Source organism: Tachypleus tridentatus, chromosome 5, assembly GCF_004210375.1.
Source record: "Tachypleus tridentatus isolate NWPU-2018 chromosome 5, ASM421037v1, whole genome shotgun sequence".
Lineage (NCBI taxonomy): Eukaryota > Metazoa > Arthropoda > Merostomata > Xiphosura > Limulidae > Tachypleus > Tachypleus tridentatus.
This window is the reverse complement of record NC_134829.1, coordinates 46,919,133-46,942,028: the sequence shown is the minus strand read 5'-3', so window position 1 is coordinate 46,942,028 and position 22,896 is coordinate 46,919,133. Positions and strand designations below refer to the sequence as shown.

At 35.4% G+C, this 22,896-nt stretch overlaps 1 pseudogene across 1 annotated transcript in view; it reads right to left on the bottom strand.

Moving 5' to 3' along the window:
• LOC143250350 (protein Wnt-16-like) overlaps positions 1-983 on the bottom strand; it is a 34,340-nt pseudogene extending 33,357 nt beyond the window's left edge. The window contains exon 1 of the transcript XR_013028148.1: positions 917-983. The product of XR_013028148.1 is annotated as a protein Wnt-16-like (transcript). The remainder of the gene's footprint in view (positions 1-916) is intronic.
• Positions 984-22,896: the final 21,913 nt, after the last annotated feature.

Genomic DNA, 22,896 nt, shown 5'->3' with positions numbered 1-22,896 from the left:
TATTTTGGGTATGACCAAATACCACCGGACTTTAAACCATCTTTTTTTTTATGAATTCTTATAACAAAGAGCATCAGATATTTTAGATTTAGGAATGTTGTCCAGGTGGACTGATAGATACTCTTGAAACGCCTAAATATTCCATTTTCATTTTGTCAGTAATAAGTATGTTACGAGTTTCGTTTTGAGTATCTTGATTCTCTGGTAACTCAAACTAACATATACATTTTTTTTAATTATCTGAGTAAATAAATCACTATACAGCTCGAAATGACTGACTCGTTAGAGACTTTGCTGAGTCCTTTGAAGTTGGCTATAAGACAAACAGCAGCAGAGAGTGTGATGTCACTCTTTTATACGTCACTGAGCAAGTGGTTTTTATCCGACAAAACAAATAGAAAAATGTTATGCACTTCCGCATGGACTCAACAAACCTTCAAACCAAATTTGGTGAAAATCCATCAAAAAGAGGCAAAGTAGCGGTGAAAAACGCCTCATAGAAACCCCAAAACGCAAAAAAACTAAATTTGTATGTATTTGGACAGGTACTAAACCCTCCATAGTAATTTTGGTTGACACCCATTCACATTCTGCGAAGTTGTTACATGGACTTAGAATAGGCTGTATTACTATATTTATATATAGTCAATAAAGGGGCACGGCATGTGTCAGGTGGTTAAGGCACTGGACTCAAATTTGAGAGTCGCTGGTTCGAATCTTAGTCCACCAAACATTCTCGTCCTTTCAGTCGTGGGGACGTTATAATTTTACGATAAATCCCACAATTTGTTGGTAAAAGGGAGTAGCCCAAGTTGGCGGTGGGTAGTGATGACTAGCTGCCTTCTTTCTAGTCCTACACTGCTAAATTAGGGATGGCTAGTGCAGATAATATTGCACAATATTAAAACAAACAAACTGGTTTTTGAGCAGGTTTCCAAGTTAACAGCATCTTTTCCTTTCCAACAAATATTTGTTTCAGACATCGTTAGTGGCCCTTTATGGCCAAGTGTGTTAAGGCTTTCGACTGGTAATCCGAGGGTCGTGGGTTCAGTCGCACCAAACATGCTTGCCCTTTCAGCCGTGAGAGCGTTATAATGTGATGGTCAATCCCAGTATTCGTTGGTAAAAGAGTAGCCCAAGAGTTGGCGGTGGGTGGTGATGACTAACTGCCTTCCATCTAGTCTTACACTGCTAAATTAGGAACGGCTAGCGCAGATGGCCCTCAGTAGCTTTGTGCGAAATTCAAAACAAACAAACAGACATCGTTAATAAATTATTAGCGTAAAACAAAGTTAATTTTCCAAATTTGTAGCTGCAATTCATAAGAGAATAAAAAAGAGCTTTCGAAAAAAATATTTGAAAATATTTGACAAACAGCAAGTTTATTTTCTTTTTGTTGAATTTTCTCTGATCGAAAGACACAACCGATATACTCTCTCGCAACCATTTTGTTCTAATAATGGTTTCTGGTATTAATAACTTAATATTTTCGCACTCTCTTCTCGGAAAATAGCTACTAGTTCGATTTTTTAAAAAACTAAACACTACCATTTTGGCACCTTTATCGATTTTCTAGTTCGATCAGAAGCAGGCCAACAGTACGATTTCAAGATAAAGTCGACCTGGTTTTAGTCAAAGCAAGACATAAAATATAAGGTTTTGTAATCCTCTACCTCAGGCCATAAATATTATCATTTTGAGTAGAAATCTGTTCCACTAACTTCAGTTCTGTATGTCAGAAAAAGGGCACTTGTACTGAATAAATCCACTTTCTTACTACTTACTGTAGCTTTGCACTGCTTCCTAAAACAATCAATTTTCATACGCAGTTTAAGGCTACCGAATAGCAAAATATTCTGACAGGATATTCACGACTTTCCTATTAGAATCACGCAAGTGAGATCATTCTTTTTTCTTTTAGTACAATATGTAAATATTCAAGTAATAATAGAGCATATAAATGTTAAACGTTTAGGTTGATAATAATTCATACAATGTAAATTGTTTTAAAATTAATACTTAGGCTAAATAACATTCGTTAGAATTCTATTTGCGTTTCTGTCTGTGCATGAGATTCATTGAAACCAATATCATGGAAAAGATATTTTAAATAAAAAAAAAGCATGTTTCGCCAGCCGTGTTTTACTTCATAAATTTATGTAGATTAGCCTGAAAAATGCGGTTGTTTTTATTTGCTTCATCTGTCTCTAAAAATTCGAAAAATGTGAATCACTCTGGAGTTGGATTGGAAATGATGTTTTTAGTGTTATTAGAGGCAGTGAGTAGGAAGTTCCCCAACAAGAAAACGGTATTTTTTTTTCGGATTTTCGATATTAAAATCCAAGTTCTGATTTTGTTTGGTGGAGATAATAGACAAGCTAATGTGGTTTTGTTCTAAAACAAGTATAGAGTGAGTGGAAATGATAATACAGTCAATTATTCTCGATAAATATCCTAGTATATTTTTGTCCGACCTACATATAATATTACGGTTTATTGTATAGCACTAGTCTAAACCATATAATGTGTCGTTATGAAAGTACAAGTTGTGACTGTGTGAATCCGAATGTATACTTTCGGAAGGGACTACATTGTAAGCCTAACCTTTAATGACTAGTTATGCTGAAGTAATGAAAAAAAAATTAGATAATATTATAAAGTTTATTTAAGCCGCAGAAAAGAAACGATCAAGCTTATAATTAATCATAAGTAAATGTAAGATTATTCTATGAAATCTAGTTTATCTTATCTCGGTACTCGTTGTACCTTATTTTATTTTACTTCAACTTCATTTTGCTCGTGATTCAAAGTGTGTATCACGTTTTCTGACGTTTTACGTGATTTAAAATTTCCTCCTAAGTAATAACGATGGTTGGTCCTGTTTTTTGTTTTAAAAAAACTTAAGGTAAAATATCAGGTAATACGAGTACAATTTATTATTTCGAGCCTATTTTTAAATCTTCATTGAAGATAAATTTCTAATTATTCAATTAATTGATTAAATACATCAGTTTTGTATTGTAATCTTTGCTTAGTATTCTAAAGTATAAGATTGAGGTAGGCCTAATCTGTAGCAGCAACACGTCGGTGCGTATTAAATAATTTACTTCGTGCATACAAAGTGTAGTTCGCTGCCGCATAATATATACTATTTTACCAATGATATATAAATACTTCACACGACTTTAATGTCAATGACCTGCAGGTATGTGTAATTCTATTCTATTATCTAAACCTAACGAAATGTTTCTATCATTATGTTGAGGCGACTGTGTTTTCCTGGTATCCCTAGCAACTGACGAGTACAGCAGAAAGAGAAATTTATTAAAGCTACGTTACAAAACGTGTTCTGTGTTAAACAACGAACTACGGTTAAGACTAGCAAACAAGGAACGCTGAACGAAATCTGAGCAGTCGTATCTTAAGCAATTTATCTCACCTATAATTTAATATACTCTCCGCCTCAACTGCTACGCATTATATTATATGTTCTTCAAATACCTACGTAAATATACAGATTACTCGTGGTGAGTAAAGGACAATTTAATCATTCCCTCTTGTTAGTTTTGTTGTTTGTAATCCAATTGCCCTCCTGTACGAGGTGTTAAGTTGCCCATATGTAACCCGTAAAGGTTAATTTTCTATCAAAGTTATGTAAGAATAAATGATAACAACATGAAGGTATCGAACTTCTAATCTTTAAATGTATTTCTTTATTTCTATACTATTTCCTTCTGTAATTATTTTGTGTGCATGCTGATGTATATAGAAACACATATATAATTGTGAAACGCAATATATATATATATATAAATGTATAATATTTACAGTAAATTTCTGTTATGCATAACGTATATTATTTATTAGACATAACCATGACAGGACTTGCATTTAATAACTGTTGTATTTAGCCGTAAGTTTCTCAGATTAATGCTATGAGCCCAGGGAAATGAAACGAGATGGTGAAATTGTCGTATATAAGCATCCTGTTTGTTTTATACTTCAATGTATGTAATAATACAGAAATGATTCGCAACTTGTTATTATGTGTTATTCTGTTATCATGTTTAGGTGACTTCTGGAAGTAATACTTCTATTGTATTTCACTTGAGAATGACTAGTCACGAAGGTAGCGCTAGTTGTTTTAGCTACGTTAACGTTTTATTAGCTAAGTTAAATTTATTACGTTTGGAATAAGATCTCCGTTTATTCAATCTGGAATACTATTTCAGCCGAGTAGTGTGAACGTGAGATCACCGAGTTAGACTAACTCTTCAAGAAAGGCAACTGTTTTTTTGTGACAAGTAAAGTATACATTTTAACAATGTATGTTTCAAATAAAGATTGTTTATTGTGATTGTACGTTTGTATCAGCCCTTATTTATTTATTAGGGATTGAGCTGTAAGAAAACATTAAAATCACTTCATACCAAACATCTTATCGAATCTCCTGTTATTAAAGGGGTGGGGTTGTCTTATCGCTCTCACTGAAACCAACCTGACCTAAAAGTACCACAAAACTAAACCGTATACCAAAAAATGCAAAAAAATATATATAAATAACAAGACGCAAAAAAAAAGACGAAATGAAAATTCCTCCTACTGACACCAATGCATAACCAGAGTAAACATTGAGACTTGTACGTGGATACGGTGCCGTATTCTTTCTTTTTTATTCGTCGGTAACGTGTATAAGCCTTCTGTCACACATTCTCATGTATGTATAAACTATCTTCGATAGAAAAAAAACACCAAAGCGCACGTTGAAAGTGCCGTGAAGTGTCAATGAACTAAATCATCAAATGAAGTTGGGTAAACGGTTCTCAAGAGCATTGAATGAAATATTACAGAGCTACATGTACGTGTTTTTCACGTGTACACGTAGATATTGATTTTCTTTATGATTAGCAACGGAAGTTATTTGAATTTAAAACGACAGGCAGGCGTGTGTGTGTGTTGTTTTTTCTTACAGTAAAGCCACATCAGGCTATCTGCTGAATCCACCGAGTGGAATCGACGGGTAAGAAGCAAAGCACGCTTTGTAACATGCTTATGGATGTATAATTTATGTATTTGTCGTTCTAAAACACAAAACCGACATGTCATTGCAGTTACATATGCACATGCACGTTAAACAGGTTTCAAAAGCCATTCTTCAGAATAAACTTTTACTGAGAATGTATTAGTACAGTCTGAACTTATTAGCAGAAAAACTACACAATAGGCTATCCGTTCTCTGTCCAACGTGGGAAATCAGACCCCAAATTTTAGCGTTGTAACTTCGCGTGCTAACTTTTTTTGTAAAATGCACAGATTTCAGAGGGAGGTTAGTCAGTGCTTTCATTTGAGCTACAAAACGATTTTGTTTAAAATGCCTGTGTATTTATCTGTCTTTCCATCTACACATCTCTTTGCCTTCAGATCTATAAAGTTTTGGTTCGGTAAAAGAGTTAATACGTAGTAATATGATATATAATATTGTATTTAATATAATATATTACTGGTATTTCCAAGTATCACACAAGGATGTTTAATAAATAAGAAGAGCCCTGATTAAAAAAAGCGACGTTGAGATATAATACGATTTTCTAATTACGCTAATTGTTTGGCACCCATATCATGTCTTCAGGTAAATGCGCATGCTTGATACTGACAATATGTTCAGTAGGTTTATATGTATCGCATGTATACTTCAGATTTTTTTACGTGCCACGTGAACAGCTGGCAAATTGATTTTTTTATCTGTTTCGTGTGCTCGCAATCAAATTCAATATATTAGAGCACTTGGAAGCACTTCGTATAATATGAGGTCAAGTTTTACAATGAAATAAAGATGTAGGAAGACAGTAGATATAACCTTTTAGTGTACCACAAGGTAATTGGATCTGAGCTCCCTTGTTATCATATAATGCATTGCTATTGTCTGTTTTATAAATATATACGTATATTATCACTCATGAGAAAGACGACCGAAGTACCTGGAATTGTGATTGCGACAGAGGAAGTAGTTCCAGAGGGACACTTGGTACCTGGACATCGAACTTATAAGGTTTACTTATATTCTGCTCACTAACATGTGCTGTAAGTATATATTATCTACTTGTAGTTTTAAAACACAAAAACTAACATGCCTTTAAAGTTTCTATGTATATATATATGTATGTTAAACGAATGTCGTGCCTAACTTTTTATTTTTGAACATTTTAATGTATTTAATTTATATGTGGAGAGTGCATTTGTGTTTGTACATTTGCAAAATATACGTATTTAATTTAGATTATTTATGTTTAGTTGAAAAACGGTACCTATATATTTTTGTTATGCTCTCTCAGTAAAACTATTTCCTGAAGAGTGACCTCTGAACTCACGAAACCGGAAGAACAAATTAATAAAGAAGAGAGAGAAAAAAAAAGAGAATAGTCTGATATTCCAGTATTTTGTTACTTACATCTACACGTGAAACTTATTGATGGTTTGGTAGTTGTATATACGTGTGTGTTCTAAATAGGTTAATAATATACATTCACCTTGTGCCCAAAACTCAGCTGAAGATCGTGTTTCAGTCAGTTCTCCAGTTCCATTTGTTTAAATTTGTGTTTGTCGAAATTGATTACAAACTGGCATATGGCTCGTAATTTGAGGCTGATAGATTCTTATCCTGTATTGGAACATGCTCGTTCTATCAGTTGTAGAGACATTATGATGATACAATCTATTCTTACTGTTTGTTGATAAAGAGTCGGCAGTGGGTGATGTTGAATAACTGCCTTCCCTCGTGTCGTTCACCCGTGTAGCTTAGCGCAAAATTTAAACAAACCGAACCCGAATACGCAACGACTACAACTGTGCATATTTTATTCAAATTTCTTCTGTAAGGTGACCTCTAAGGTCTCTTGAAGCGGCGATTTAGAGACGCCCCTTCAATATCAGTTTCAGTTTGTTTTCTCTGTCTCAAAGGAAATTACACAGTACACCGTGCTTGTAACACGTACAGACAGGTTCACAAAAAAGTGAGCACAGTTCTTTAGTTTAAACTGTTAGTCGAGGGAATAGGTATCAGGATATGTGACGTTGTTATTATTTACATGGTAAAGAGAAACAAATTGTACGAGGGTCCCTTAATGATCAAATATGACGCATCAAATACTCTACATTTTTCTTTCAATTAAAGTTGAAGGTTTGAAATGATAAAACCTGGTTTTGATGCCTCTTTTTGGATGTAACACAGATAACTCATTGTGCAGCTGTGTGTTAAACAATAAATATACCAACTAATAAACATAAATCATACTGAGACAAAAGAAGTTTAATAATGAAACTTTTATTATTTAATGTAAGAACCTTCATACAGAAGTGGCGTGTTAGGCATGTTTTCTGAAACGTGATCACCTATCTGTTATCTGTAAGAAAGGTACACAGTTAACAACCACGAAAGGTGGTGGAAGTTGCTTGTTTACAGACCCTAGTTTTGTTTTCTTCTAGAGCTCTTGTGTTTTATTAAACTCGCTTAATGAATTTTACGTTATTAGTCCAAATCCTGTTGAGGTCCTGCTAAACGTCAACCTTTGGTAATTGAGTTAGAGTTTAATATGATGTTAGAGGTGAAAGAACAACGCTACTTTAATAATTTACGTGTCTCGTCTGTTCAACTCTACAGGTTCAACGTTTGATTCAAGGCTATTTGCAATTATACAACTTGCCTCAGAAACAACATTTGTTATACAGTCGTGCTTGATGCAGGATTAGCACTGTTCTTTGTAAACACAATGGTACTGCTATCACGTGGCTTTGTTGCTGAGATATGACGCTACAATTGCTAGGCAACTAACTGTCTTGGGAAAATTACGTCAAGACGACGCGAGGCGTAACATTACCAAACAATATTTTCTTCTCACACGGACCGTGAGTTTACCGAAATGAGTTTCTTTGAACAAACACGTAAAGAACAACAAAAAAACAAAACGAAAACGACGGAGACGAAGGTGTTTAGATAAAACACACAACACCATCTGATTTCGTACCCAACTCAGTGTATGTACTACCGATGTAATTATAAATAAAGGTACAAGAATAAACATGAACTTTGGTTTATTATTTTCAACCACAATAGAGACATCGCGATCCCACAAAGCGTTATGTCAATAACGAATGTTCTATGTAGTGGATGTTAATCAGACTTGGAGTAAACATAGAGCCAAAATATATTCTAGATCCAATTCGTTAAGTAACCTCAAACGGAACGTTTTGGCCATTTCGTTTAGAATGTTCTGGAAGACTATAATAATTTGTTAATAATTATAGTACTTTTGCACAGTTGTAATTTCTTTGTTGAATTAAATCCATTGTTAATGTAATGGTAGAGACGACGAGAGATATTTGATTGAATGGAAAAAAGGTTTTGAAATAAAAAAAAATCCGTGTAAAACGTAAATACTTTGACATAATATGTGGCTTCAGTAAAGTTAACAATAATTACAGTCTGGTGTTCTTTTCTTCATCGTTTAAAATCTTAGTTTTTGTGAAATATAATTTATTCTAATAATAACTTTGCTTTACTGCAAGATTGCACAACTGGTTGTGCGCTGTAGGGATTACGCCCCCAAGTTCTAGCATTACGCGCCCCGAGGATTACCACTGATCTTCATGAAATATTTAGTATTTGAGAAATAAACATATATGGTGCTGCTATCTAGTGGCGAATTGTGAAACGATAATTTTCATCCTCTTATTATTATTATAAAGAATAACGAGATTCCGAGTAAAAGAAAATCCCAGTATAGACGAGACTGTGTGCATGAGTGTGTTTTATTTGAGACATTTCACGTGCAAACTCGTTTTAACTTCTAATTAACTTCTTTCATTTTACACTTTCAGTTTTAACTATTTAGTTGTTTCTCGTTCAGTTTGCACGGCTGACTCTATAAAGCGATATATTAAAAGTAAAATTAAAATAACATAAAACTGTTTTTACTGTTTAAATTGTAAGTATGAGTGATAAAGGGAACTTGTCGACTGTCTTCTGACGATAAAAAATATTGCTGGTGTCGCCAGTTATTAATTTACACAGAGATCAAGTCCTTAACTTACAACATTGTTCTTATATTATGAACTATTCAGACAACGCTTTCGCTGTCATGAAATTCGCACGCTTCTTTAGAATACAGTAAGGTAAATCAAACTACACGTATTTACATAACAAAGTGTTAAATAAATAATATCACGCTACAAGATATAGTTTACTGAAAGGTATATGAAATCTTCTGGCCCGATGGTTAAGTTGCTCGACTCGAAATCTGAGGGTTGTGGGTTCGAGTCCCCGCCACACCAAACATGCTCGCCCTTTCAGCCGTGAGGGCGTTATAATGTGACGGTCAATCCCACTATTCGTTGGTAAAAGAGTAGCCCAAGAGTTGGCGGTGGGTGGTGATGACTAGCTGCCTTCCCTCTAGTCTTACACTGCTAAATTAGGGACGGCTAACGCAAATAGCTCTCGTGTAGTTTTTTGTGAAATTAAAACGAACAAACAAACAAACAAAATGTTCTGAGAGGTTGCACACAGATCGAGTACGTAATACTTTAACCACGTTGTTAAAATCCGATCATCATGTCTGGTCTTAACCTCTATGACGACAAGGTATCTTGACAATAGCCCTCTCGCGTAGTTTTCTTTGCAAAAGGCTCTTTTTATAAGGATGCTATGCCACAACAACACCTCTTCTCCATGAGACAGTTTTCATAATACAGCTGGTGTACAAAACCAATGGTTGAGTAGTGTATATTTCAACAGCTTGGTGACTCAGAAATCCACAGGCACTGTACTTGTTACCATGATTGGTATATCTTCGTATTGGATCCAAAGGATTTCATTTTACACATATGCGACGGTTGAATGGGTCTTGTGACTGAAGTTTTATTTTGGCGGACTCTTTCTCCATCGGCCTCATTTTAATATGAATATTTTTTTCTTGATTATATTGCATACTGTTGCCTGGAAAATGTGGATGACTCCCCCCCTCCCCTGAACATGTAATGGATTTTATCTGTTACAAGATACCAACAGTTCTTACCAAGACTGGAGCACAACTTGTTGCAGGTCGTTTTTTAGAAGGTGCTGGTACCTCAGGTTGATCCACACTTTTTTGTTTTTCTAAAGGAAAATCCCAGTTTTTTGAAATTCTAAATTCCCGATATAAATGCATCTTTAAGATTTAAGTGTATTAATATTTTCTGTTGGAATGGGTTATCACATAACCATCCCAAAAGTGATATATTTTCGGTGACATCATTCTGTCAACAAATTCAAATACTGTAAATTTCGTATGAGGGATATCTCTGACTTTTAAATTTTAACTTCACTATTTGAATACATATATATGATCTCAGTGAGTGAATATTTTGCCTAGAAAAAAGCTGTGAAATATTCTCCTCAAAAGTGATAAATGTTTGGTGGCGTCACTATATAATAAACGCCAATCAATGTCGAATATCTAGCTCTGATGTATACTGTTCTACCATAACTTTATACCGGCTGTGATTGTCATATGACTTGCACGTTTGCGTATAGAAAAATGTATTATTTGATTTATTAAATCCTCTGCACAACAGACAAAATGAGGTTGAACTTTATTCAGATGAAAGTTTTAAAACTACCTTTGAAGCAAAGTTTTAAATACGAGAGAAACGATGGTATTGGAACTAGAACATGGATCGTGGTAATACAACTAATTAAGGTTCTAATGCTGCAAATCGTCGTCCCAGCACCCGAAATTGGAGTTGAGTTAGAACAGTTCAAAAACTAGAAATATGCATACAACAAATACGTTATTCAGTTAATCTAAAATTAAACGTATTACCTAAATAAATTTTATTGTGTCAGTTTGTTTGTTTTCGAATTTCGCACAAAGCTATTCGAGGGCCATCTGTGCTCACCGTCCCTAATTTTGCAGTGTAAGACCAAAGGGAAGGCAGCTAGTCATAACCATCCACCGCCAACTCTTTGACTACTCTTTGAGTAACGAATAGTGGGATTGACCGTCACATTATAACGTCCCCACGGCTGAAAGGGCAAGTATGTTTGGCGCGACGGGGATGCGAACCCGCGACCCTCAGATTATGAGTCGCACGCCTTAACATGCTTGGCCATGCCGTGCCTTATTGTGTCACAAAACTATCTACTTATTTGTGATTTCCTTTATCTACAAGTAGAACTTTCTGAGACATACCCTGTCACTCTCCGTCAGAAGATGGCCTCAGACATCGTGCGAGTGATTCGCCTCAAGAGCAGGTGTTAGAGCAACAATGTAGTGAAATATGTTGTGTCATAAGCTGCGCAATTATTAAGATACACGAATATGGTATTAAAGTGACTACCACTTACAATGATACTGTGTATTTAAAATGAACACATTTTCAAACGGCTTATTATTTATATAATATATAGGAAAGGTCGGTGTTTTCTATTTTAATCATAATAGTGTAAATAAAAATACTTGTGTTTTGTCAATAAAAATGACGACCGCAATTGTAGATACTGTGATTATTGCAGAAAAGGAAAGAAAAAAATTCACCCCGAAATGGTTTTTCCCAAAGACTGATTGATTTTCCTGAGGTTTGATAAAGGGCATCATACCAAGACTGACTGACTTTTCTGAAGTTTGAAAAAGTCTATCATGCCAAGACTGATTGATTTTCCATTGAAGATTTCATGACATAATATAAAATTAAACAAAAATCATAGAACAATTTGTTCCATAAATACAAATATTTTATAGAGAATATATCAGGAATGACTACTAGATGGCACCACTGCACCTTTTTCTAAACCTTCAGTTAAAGTATACTGCAACACTTTGAGAAAGGAAGAACTATCGAGAAGTTAAAGAAACAGCAGAATATAGAATCTTATTTTTACTGAAGTGCTTGAAATGGGGGAGAAGGTGAAGCGAAATGAGTTATGTGAACGTTTTGAAGCTAAGTACTATATAATTATTTTTATGTGTGCATTCTTTATTTACTATTATAAAACGTAGCAAGACTGTTTGTTTTGAATTTCGCACAAAGCTACAGAGAGCTATTTGCTCTAGCCATCCCTAATTTAACAGTGTAAGTCTAGAGGGGAGGCAGCTAGTCATCACCACTCACTGCCAACTCTTGGGCCACTCTTTTACCAACGAATAGTGGGATTGACCGTAACGTTATAACGCCCCCACGGCTGAAAGGGTAACAATGTTTGGTGTGACGGAGATTCGAGCCTTCGACCCTCAGATTACGAGTCAAGTGCCTTAATCGCCTGGCCATGCTGGGCGATTTATAACTGGGAAAATGTAATATTTGCATCACAGAAAGACATACCGTTTTAACGGGCTATCATCGCTGATTAAAACCTAACATTTGCTGGTTTTACTTCCGATTGGCAAGTTTTGATTTGAAGTGATACTGAACTACTTAATAACAAAACAAACAGAAATATAAGTAAAACAGTTATTTAAACAGTACATTGTTATTTGAAGTTGTTTTAACGGAAAGAGAGTCGTTTTAAGCAGTTAAACGGATAGCGTTATTTCAAAAGAATTTTAACAGTAGAATGTTATTTGAAATTTATTTTAACAGACAAAACATTACTTAAAAGAAAGCAGTAACATGTAAACTGTTATTCCAAAACTGTTTCAACGAGCACTTGAAATGTTTCAGTTGAAGTTACTAATAATTGAATAAAAGCATTTTCAGTTTTATTGTTATTGAAAAACTGATCGTCTCGAACCTAAGGTCTCCTTGTAATGACATCATCACTTCTTGTTAGGTGTTTTGTAACATAAAACTAGCAAAAACTGTATGATAATGTGAACCTTATATATCTCAGAACGGTTGGTATGGGTATTAACATTTTTACTGATAAGGAGAGAACAACATTGTTTACGGTAATTGTCCCCTGGTGAGTCAGTGGTACGTTTGCGGATTTACAACGCAAAAATTCGAGCTTTTTGCCCTCTCTTTATTAAATAACACTAGAAATACTTGTCTTCGATTTTCAAGACATATATTGATCTTTGTTAACATAAAATTCTTGTTTATTATTATGTCGATTTTATTAGAAGATACGCCAGTCTGATTACAATGTCTTTTGGATTGAAGGGTTCTCTTCCATAATTTTATCTTTCATTTTACAGAGATAGCCAAAAATTAGCAGACTTAAAAATCTAGGGTTTGATTACCCGCAGTAGATAGTCCATTGTGTAACTTTGTACGAAGAAGTCAACATTAATAACAACATTTTCCATATAGGATGCTCTTTTGTATTGGCTTGGAGCTGATTTATCAAACACTATTCTAAGTGTGTTTTCTTGCCTCCATGAAGAATACCAAAAGCTGCTTTCTTTAAAAAAAATGTTTTTATTTCGGACCTATATCATTTAACAGTCTTGTGGTGTAATAATCTTTCCTCAAGTAGGGCTGAGATATATTCTTCCAGCCTCAGGTATCTCCACAAAGTCATAATATTAGCAAATGAATATCGTCTTTATAAAGTACAACTAAGCCTATGTAAATATTTCACGACAAAATTAGTATTACTGAAATTGTTTTGTAAATGAAATATTCTAGATTTTTCAACAATAATTATAAATTGTATGTGAATTTGTCGCATTCTATTCACAAAAAACAAAATCTCTCGTAGTAGCTTTACAGGTACTATCCCAGTGTGTTTCACTTAAGAGACAGAGCTGCGTATCCGAAGGTCTCAGGTTCGAGCCACGATACGATGCTGAACATACTATGGGTGGGGCTACAGATGCGACAGTCAACTTGATTAATTGGTTAATAGCTGTATAGGTGGTGGATGTTTTCGATTGGTTCTCTATCCTCTAATTAATATTCAAAGTTAGGGATGACTAAACCTGAACACGAGGCATCTCTTACTGACCATTAAGTTTATTCGTCTAATAGAGCTGCCGTGAGAGCTGGAAATACTAATATAATTTTAGTTAAATAATGTAGCACAGGAAGGTGCGATATGCGTGTTAACCTCTAAGTTAAAATGAAAATTCTAGTCTACTTCTTACTAATTATTAATTTAGAACCCTCCCCCCCATTGGTCACGGAAGAGCTACGAATGTTTTCTCCTTTGTAGTTGTTGAAAGACGTTATAAGATCACCATCCGACAGAATTACTGAAGCATAAGGTACATTACAGATAACTACAATGATACTATCTGATGTTCAAAAGGGTGATGGACCATCAGACAAGATTACTGTAGCATAAGGTACATTACAGATAGCTACAATGATACTGTCTGTTGTTCAAAAGGGTGATGGAGGTTTACAACCCCTTGCTGACTTGAGATTGTCCCCCCAGTCACATGAATAGCATGTGCAGATAAAGAGAGATAGAAAATAAAAACATAAATTTTTTAAAATTATCTCTGTAGTTTTGTTTCTCAAGAGACAAAGATCTACTGTGATATAGATAAGTTTTCCACAAGAGATTTAAACAGTATAGATACTTTTTAAAGCAGATTTCCAATATATCATTTTTTCTTCTTTTTGAAATGTAGACTTTTAGTGTTTAAAAATTAATTCATCAATTAGTTTGATTTTATTTTCGTTTATATTCACAACTTATTGAGAGTTCTTTGTTTTCAAGAGTGTATTAGAACAGTTCTTTGTTTTACTATAAACGAAGGAAATAATACTTCATAGTGAAGCGTTTCTTGGATGTCCAGGTTTTGTGAACCTTGTTCATCAATTCCAGAAAAGCTACTGCATCAGAGAGTACCACGATATGATACTAAAGGTCGATAGATGAGAGCCACTGTTTGTAGTTAAGTAGAGCTGCACAACTGACGCTCTGTGCTCTGCCCACCACGGGTATCGAGCCAACTGGATACCAACTAGAGCCATAATTGGGCAATCCAACACTAAGGACAGGCCATCATATTCGCGTCTTCTATGTTGTCTGGCCAGGTGGGTTAAGACGTTCGATTCGTAATATGAGGGTCGCGGGTTCGAATCCCGGTCGCACCAAACATGCTGGCCCTTTCAGCCGTGGAGGCGTTATAATGTTACAGTCAATCCCACTATTCGTTGGTCAAAAAGGGTAGCCTACCGGTTGGCGGTGGGTGGTGATGACTAGTTGCCTTTCCTCTAGTCTTACACTGCTAAATTAGGAACTGTTAGCGCAGATAGCCCTCGAGTAGCTTTGCGCGAAATTCAGAAACGAACATTTTGCTGTCTATCACTAATTGCATAGAAAATTACAACTTAGTCATGTTGAAATAAGATAGAGCATTCTATCAAAAGAAATTGGTTAAACGTGAAAGAACGACAACAATCAATTTAAAACTAACTTATTTTTAACATTTTATATTCTATAATTCTATCTGGCTTCATTTGGAAAATATTCAACCACGTTCCAGTGCACCAATTCTATAGAATGTTCAATGGTTTCTGTGACGTTCCTTCAAAACTAGTGTGACGTGAAAATTACCTAGAATCTAAACGTCTGTACTTCAACGAGTTCCACATAAATGTGCTAATTAGGCTTTCTGTAAGAAGAGAATGTTAGACCGAAGATGACGCACTAACGTTTCGAAACTAGTTTCAAGTCTTCTCTTAGTTCTTTATTCTACTTGTTTCTTTCACCTGTCACGCACGATACTGTATTTTTTCTTATAATTATTACGTTCCGAGTATACACCATATTAATAGTCTGTAACTGGGACAACTCTTCAGTTGAAGACTCATTAGAGTTAGCTATAATCCCACGAGTTCGGCAAGAAATTTCTATCTAGGAAGACACGTATAGATTGGCTCATATCTTTAGAGTTGCGAGCAACCACGTAAGTAAATCATTAATTATTAACAAAGTAATTACGTTGAATTCAAGTATTTTAAGTCTCATGTAATAAGGTAACAAATAAGTGACGTTGATGGATAGTTAATTTTGATTGTTACTATCCAAACACTCCACTAAAGGTACATTGGTATACGACACATACTGTAATTATAAACCCTTCAAGTTGTATTACACGAACCTCCAGATAATAACCTCGAGAGCTTATATCATTAAAAATCTGGGCACAGATAGCCCATTGTCTAGCTTTGAGCTTAAATATCATGAAGTACCATTAAGGCAACTTTAATATTTGTTCTTCGTTATCTTGCCATAAGAACTGTTTGGTGGAAGTATTGAAAATGTCTTTTGTAAACACGAAGGATCTGTTGTTATTTCAAACAGGAAGTTATAATAAAATACCATTTTATTTTGATATTTTCTGAACCCTGAGTTATCAAGTTATTTTTTTTTCCATCATAGTGATCTTAATAAATAAATTTAAAGATACAGTAATGACAAGGAATCATGTTGAAACATTAGAAATACCACCACATTCTTTCGTATTATAATTTATCGCAAACGAGTTTCCGATCAATATGTTTCGTATTACGATTTCGAATGGCCGGAAATTTGAATTTAAAAGTTAATTAAATGTTGACATGCATTCAACTTATGATATTTGTCAACAAGATTGACACACATAACCTTCTATCTTAACATTAATATATTTTAATGTATATAAAACAATTCAATTTATAACATTTATTACAAATAATGATTTATATACAAAACTTTTACAAACAATATTGAGTCCTCTATGTGGTCTTGAACCGAATACTTTACCGCCCGATCACGATGAACGAATAATTAGTTTCGAGTTGATATCAATATTGTTAACATAAGGGGTAGTCCTGGTCTTGGTTGGTCTCACGCTATTTACAAGCTGACTTTTCTCCGACGAAGAATTTAATATCCTCTTAGAAATACTTTCATCCAAAGTTAATTCACTATAACGTTCAAAATCTTTAAACATTTTTGGTCAAATATCTATGGCTTTCTCGTTTATCACAGCTATATTTTCCGAGACTGTATACCAATATTAAACTGTCTTTCTCGTTTATCACAGCTATATTTTCCGATATAATATACCAATATTAAACTGTCTTTCCATGTGTTGCGAAAACTACCGTTTATAACCATTAGGCGAGATCCTCGAAATTTCATTTGGCAGTAATACTTGCAATTACTGGTATGTTTTATACACACAGCGTGCATTGTTGATTCTTGCACTCGAGAATCTTCTATAAATTTAGAGAATAGGCGAGACTTAAGCAATACACGCGTAACAATTAAGTTACATACATTTGTAAACGTATATTAAACTGTAACAAACATAAGTATTAAAATAAATATATAATAGCAAATCCGTTACACTACACAGTGAATGATAATAACTGTTAATGTGTTTTATTCACATAACTAAAGACATATTCCGGCAAGAGAGTTTTCTTTGCCTCTCTCTCTCTCTTCATTTCTTTACAGTACACTGGAAACACTTGTTGTTTAAAGTGATGCTCTCGAAGGATCCAAACACAACGTATTTAATTAATTTCAGATATAGCGCCACCTACTTTGTACTGAGGCTGTTTCTCCCCACATCCTTGCTTCAGACAAATATAGAGTACAGGTTTACATTAGTTGCGTTACACGAAATACAAACAAACGGTAATAAATAAAGGTTAGAAAAAAGGGCTAAAGTGTATTATTTCAGGTGAAAGCATGGTAAGCTGGAAACCATAACATTATGTAACAAAATGACGAATTATTTAGCATCACAATGGCCTATAGCCATCTGAAGGGCCCGGCATGGCCAAGTGTGTTAAGGCGTTCGACTCGTAATCCGAGGGTCGCGGGATCGAATCCCGGTCGCACCAAACATGCTCGCCCTTTCAGCCGTGGGGGCGTTATAATGTGACGGTCAATCCCACTATTCGTTGGTAAAAGAGTAGCCCAAGAGTTGGCGGTGGGTGGTGATGACTAGCTACCTTCTCTCTAGTCTTACACTGCTAAATTAGGGACGGCTAGCGCAGATAGTCCTCGAGTGGCTTTGCGCGAAATTCAAAACAAACAAGACATCTGAATTTTAAAGTTAGAGACTGGAGGAAAGATTGTTATAATTTATCACCAAGTTTTGTACCGGATAGTGAAATTTGACTGTTACTCTCATAACACACTCATGACCTCAAAGTGTGAAGCTAGAGCGATTTTGTGGAATAACAGCTCGAACGTGGAATCCTTGATAACCAGTAATTATCATTTAATAGATTATTCGCGATTTGCGCGAGAACTACGCTATTCAAAGATACCGACTTATTTTGGTACAAATATACAACATATATTCCCCGACTGTATTTCATCTGTATTAATCATATTTCATTCAAAAAAACGTACAAAATATCCATGAAAAATCACCGAGACACGTAAATACACTTTTATTTCTATACAATTCTAGTCCATATATATTAATACAAGCCGAATTAACACTACGGTGGATCTTTAGGCAGCTCACTTCTAGAAGCACAAACATTCCCTTTATTAAATTGAAATTTTGCCAATCAAAACCATCTTTCGCCAAATACAATGCTTTTTTAGAAGATCAAATAATATTATATAATATTAAAGCTTATTTGAAGTTAAACACAAAGTAACTCAGTACAAGCACTTAAGTCCCTTGCTGGTATAGAGGTAAGTTTACGGATTTACAACGATAAAATCAGGGGCTCGATACCCGTCGGTGGAGTCAGCAGATAACTAGATGTGGCTTTGCCATAAGAAAACACACGAGAACTTAAATGTATTGTCTTTGAATACGTGAGTGATTTAGAATTAAGCAGAAAACCACACAATGGGCAACCTATATTCTGTTCACCACTGGTATCGAGACCCGATTTCTTGCGTTGTAAGCCCGCTTTGCCACTAGGGGGTATTATAATATTATAAAACAATAACATCAAACTTTCTTCCTGTGTACAATAAACATACTTGTTTCTCTTTCATTTTTAAACCATGCTTATTAAAACATGCTTATTATAATTTTGCATAAGTCCAACATAGTTAGGTGGTTATGGCTGCACAACTGACGCTCTGTGCTCTGCCCACCACGGGTATCGAGCCAAGTGGATAGCAACTAGAGCCATAATTGGACAATCCAACACTAAGGATAGGCCATCATATTCGCGTCTTCTAAGCAAATGTCATGATAAGGGGTTTTAGTCATTTTGTTGTCTGGCCAAGTGGGTTAAGACGTTCCACTCGTTATCTGAGGGTCACGGGTTCGAATCCTGGTCGCACCAAACATGCTGGCCCTTTCAGCCGTGGAGGCGTTATAATGTCACGGCCAATCCCACTATTCGTTGGTAAAAGAGTAGCCTAACAGTTGGCGGTGGGTGGTGATGACTAGTTGCTTTTCCTCTTGTCTTACATTTCTAAATTAGGAACTGTTAACGCAGATAGCCCTCGAGTAGCTTTGCGCGAAATTCAAAACAAACGTTTGTAAAAGAGTAGCCCACTACTAGTGAACGAATCTAACAACCACTCTGACCACAAACAGACCAAAATATGAATACCAAGTTTATAACATAACACTGTATGTTTTTATTTTCATGTTCGGTTCTTAACAAACCGCACTGTGACGTTTTTGAAGAATAAAAGCCCAACATAATAATTAATGAATTTCAGACTTAGTCGTTCAGCACCGCCGGTAGTTCAGATGCATGAGAACTCACGTTGCTAACAGCCTGGCTTCGATACCCGTGATGGGCACAGCACAAAAAGCCCACTGTGTAATTCGTTCTTTGTATTATTTATATCACATTTCATTTTTTACTACCTCAATTCATGAACTTCTTCCAGCCATTTTGTTTTGTGTAATTAAAATATTTAACTTTTTCTTCACTAAAATTTCATCACGTAGAAATATAGATTTTTTTCTCACACAAACTGTGACCTTCACAAAAGGTCTAAATTTTGCTTTATATATAATAGAATAAAAAACAAGTCATAAGTGTCCTTTTTTCTACACCATCCTTTGGTTGAACCATTTAGCGAATAAAACTGTTCTACCTACGAAATTAAAAAACCCAAAATAGAATGGAAATAACCTTGAACTAAATTCGACAAGGTCATCTGGTGTTCTCTGAACGTTCATAGTTGTACAGATAAAGAAAAACTGAGTGTGTTTTATCTGTTAACAATCTACTATACTGTAAGTCTATGCTTTGTTACAGGGGTGATACCAACGCCACCCCTACTATATTATATACGTTATTTTGGAAGCGTTAATCTTAGAAACCCTTACAGTTACGTCTTTTGAAAAGCTTTTGCTTTACTTATTTGCTTGGTCTTTAATGCAGTGTTTCAATAAACATAGGAAGGTTGTATTTCTAATTAAGCTCTAAATACAACGAGGATCCAACTGTAATATTTATTGTTTGTCTGTTATTGGCTGGTAATTCTTGTTTGACCTGGTACTTAAGCTTTTCAAAGAACATCTAATTTTGTAGGAAAGCTAACGTTAAGTGGTAATGATAACGTTGTTTTCACTGGAATTACAGTTTATTTTTTAAACGTTACTTCTACTTATTAATAATACCGGCCTGGCATGGCCAAGCGCGTGAGGCGTGCGACTCGTAATCCGAGCGTCGCGGGTTCGCGCCCGCGTCGCGCTAAATATGGTTCGCCCTCCCAGCCGTGGGGGCGTATAATGTGACGGTCAATTTCACTATTCATTGGTAAAAGAGTAGCCCAAGAGTTGGCGGTGGGTGGTGATGACTAGGGTCAATCCCACTATTCATTGGTAAAAGAGTAGCCCAAGAGTTGGCGGTGGGTGGTGATGACTAGCTGCCTTCCCTCTAGTCTTACCCCTACTAAATTAGGGACGACTAACACAGATAGCCCTCGAGTAGCTTTGTGCGAAATTCCAAAACAAACAAACAATTAATAATACTTATAAAGCGGGTACTCCGTTTGAAGCTATGTCACGTCACTGAAGCTGATTGACATAATGTTTTGATTTTTTAGTTGTTATGTAATAAAAAAGAATAATAAGAAATTCAATCGTTTCAGTATAATATTTACAGACATTCGCAGAACTTGTAATTCGGTCATTGCATACATATTGTTGTAAAACATTGTATAGTATTGTAAAGTTCTGATGAACGTTGGAATAGATGTTTAATGTACCATTTCCAATAACAATCCGAGCCAGTCATACTGTTATATTTTAATTTCATGGGGAAAATAGCCTATGTTTCTTGTAGGATATCACAAAACCTGTTAGCCTAACTGAGTTTGTACTACCCTACCTCAATTAGGGCCTATATTAGCTTTTCTGAAGGCCTTATTTATAATTCACGAAGTTTTTATAATTTGTCATCAGCAACACACACACACGCTATTAATGTCGCAATTTAAAAGTTAGCTTGAAGGAATTGCGGGTCTCAATCATAACGTTAAAATCAAAAGGTTCAATTAGATATAACTAAAACACCTAGGAAATTCTAAAGATGTGAGGCAGACGTTTCGAACAGATCCCACGGGTTACAGTAGCTGAAGTAAGGTAGTGTTGAGCAGTTGTCTTCCCTCTCCGCTAAATTAGGAACGTCTAGCGCAGATAGCTGTCGTTTAGCGTTGCGTGAACTTCAAATCATTTAGTCTATCAGCTCAATATTAGGAATAGCTATGCACGCAGATAGTCCTTGTCTGATTTTATGCGAAAATACTAAAGCAAAGAAACAAATGGCGTTTATAGATAAACAACTTTAGAAATAATTTGTTTGTTTGTTTTTCTGTTTCTTGAATTTCGTGCAAAGCTACACGAGGGTTACTTGTGCTATCCGTCCCTGGTTTAGCAGTGTAAGACGAGAGGGAAGGCAGCTAGTCATCACCACCTACCGTCATCTCTTGGGCTACTCTTTTACCAACGAATAGTGGGATTGACATTTTAATGCCTCCACAGCTGAAAGAGCGAGCATGTTTGGTGTGACAGGGATTCTAATCCGCGACACTCATTACTTTAGAAATGAGGTTTTACATACTGCATTTTGTTACATGCTTCAGGCAATAATGGTTATAGCATCTAAATATCTAAATAAATATAGTATTAGTCCTTGTTGTGGACTAATTTTTTTATTTGGAATTTCGTCCAATGCTACACGAGGGATACTTGTGCCAGCCGTCCCTAATTTAGACTAGAGGGTAGACTAGAAATGAGTGATTGTCAGGGAGAACCACCAAGATTCCTAGACATAGGACTTTTGCCTATGTTCCAAAAGGTATCGTTGGACGATATACCCCTTTGACCCCTGTCAAAGGAAGTAAAAAGTTGCAAAATGTAATATTCAAATAACCAAAAAAGTCCTCTCATACCATACCCACTATATGATATATGGTGGTATTGTTGTGGTGGTAGACCACTGAACGGAATGGTTCCTATAGAACCTACACGCAAGTTCTGACCAGAGTAGAGCCATCCTGGTTCTGATTGATACAAACACGTGAATAGGAGAGACCCAAAATACCATTTGTAAATCATATTTGCCAACGGCAGCTGTTTTGCTGGTTGAAATAACATTAGCAAATAGGCGAAGGTGTGACATGTGAGAAAAATATGATAATCTCTAAACTGAGATGCCAACTGTCAGGTAATTATGAATCATAAAGATTTCACTAAGCCATACAGAGAAGTACCACATATACTTTGCCATTCTGTAACCTGGAAGAAGATTTTTAGCACTCATCTGAGTGCAGGAAATTCTGCATAAGATTAGCTATTAATATCCTTGGCTGTCAGGATAGCTCTGTCAAAAGCCATAAGTAAAATGTTGGTAGGCTTATGTTAAAACTGAAGTTATCTGTTAGAGAAAGGCAAAGAAGAACTCATCTATGGTTTTCAAAGGAATATCAAAGGAGGACTTGGATCATTTCATCAGATAGTTCACTCAGAATATGTGGACACTGGAGCAGACAATGCAGCGCCTGGCTCTGAGTTTAAGTAATCCAGCCCTCAA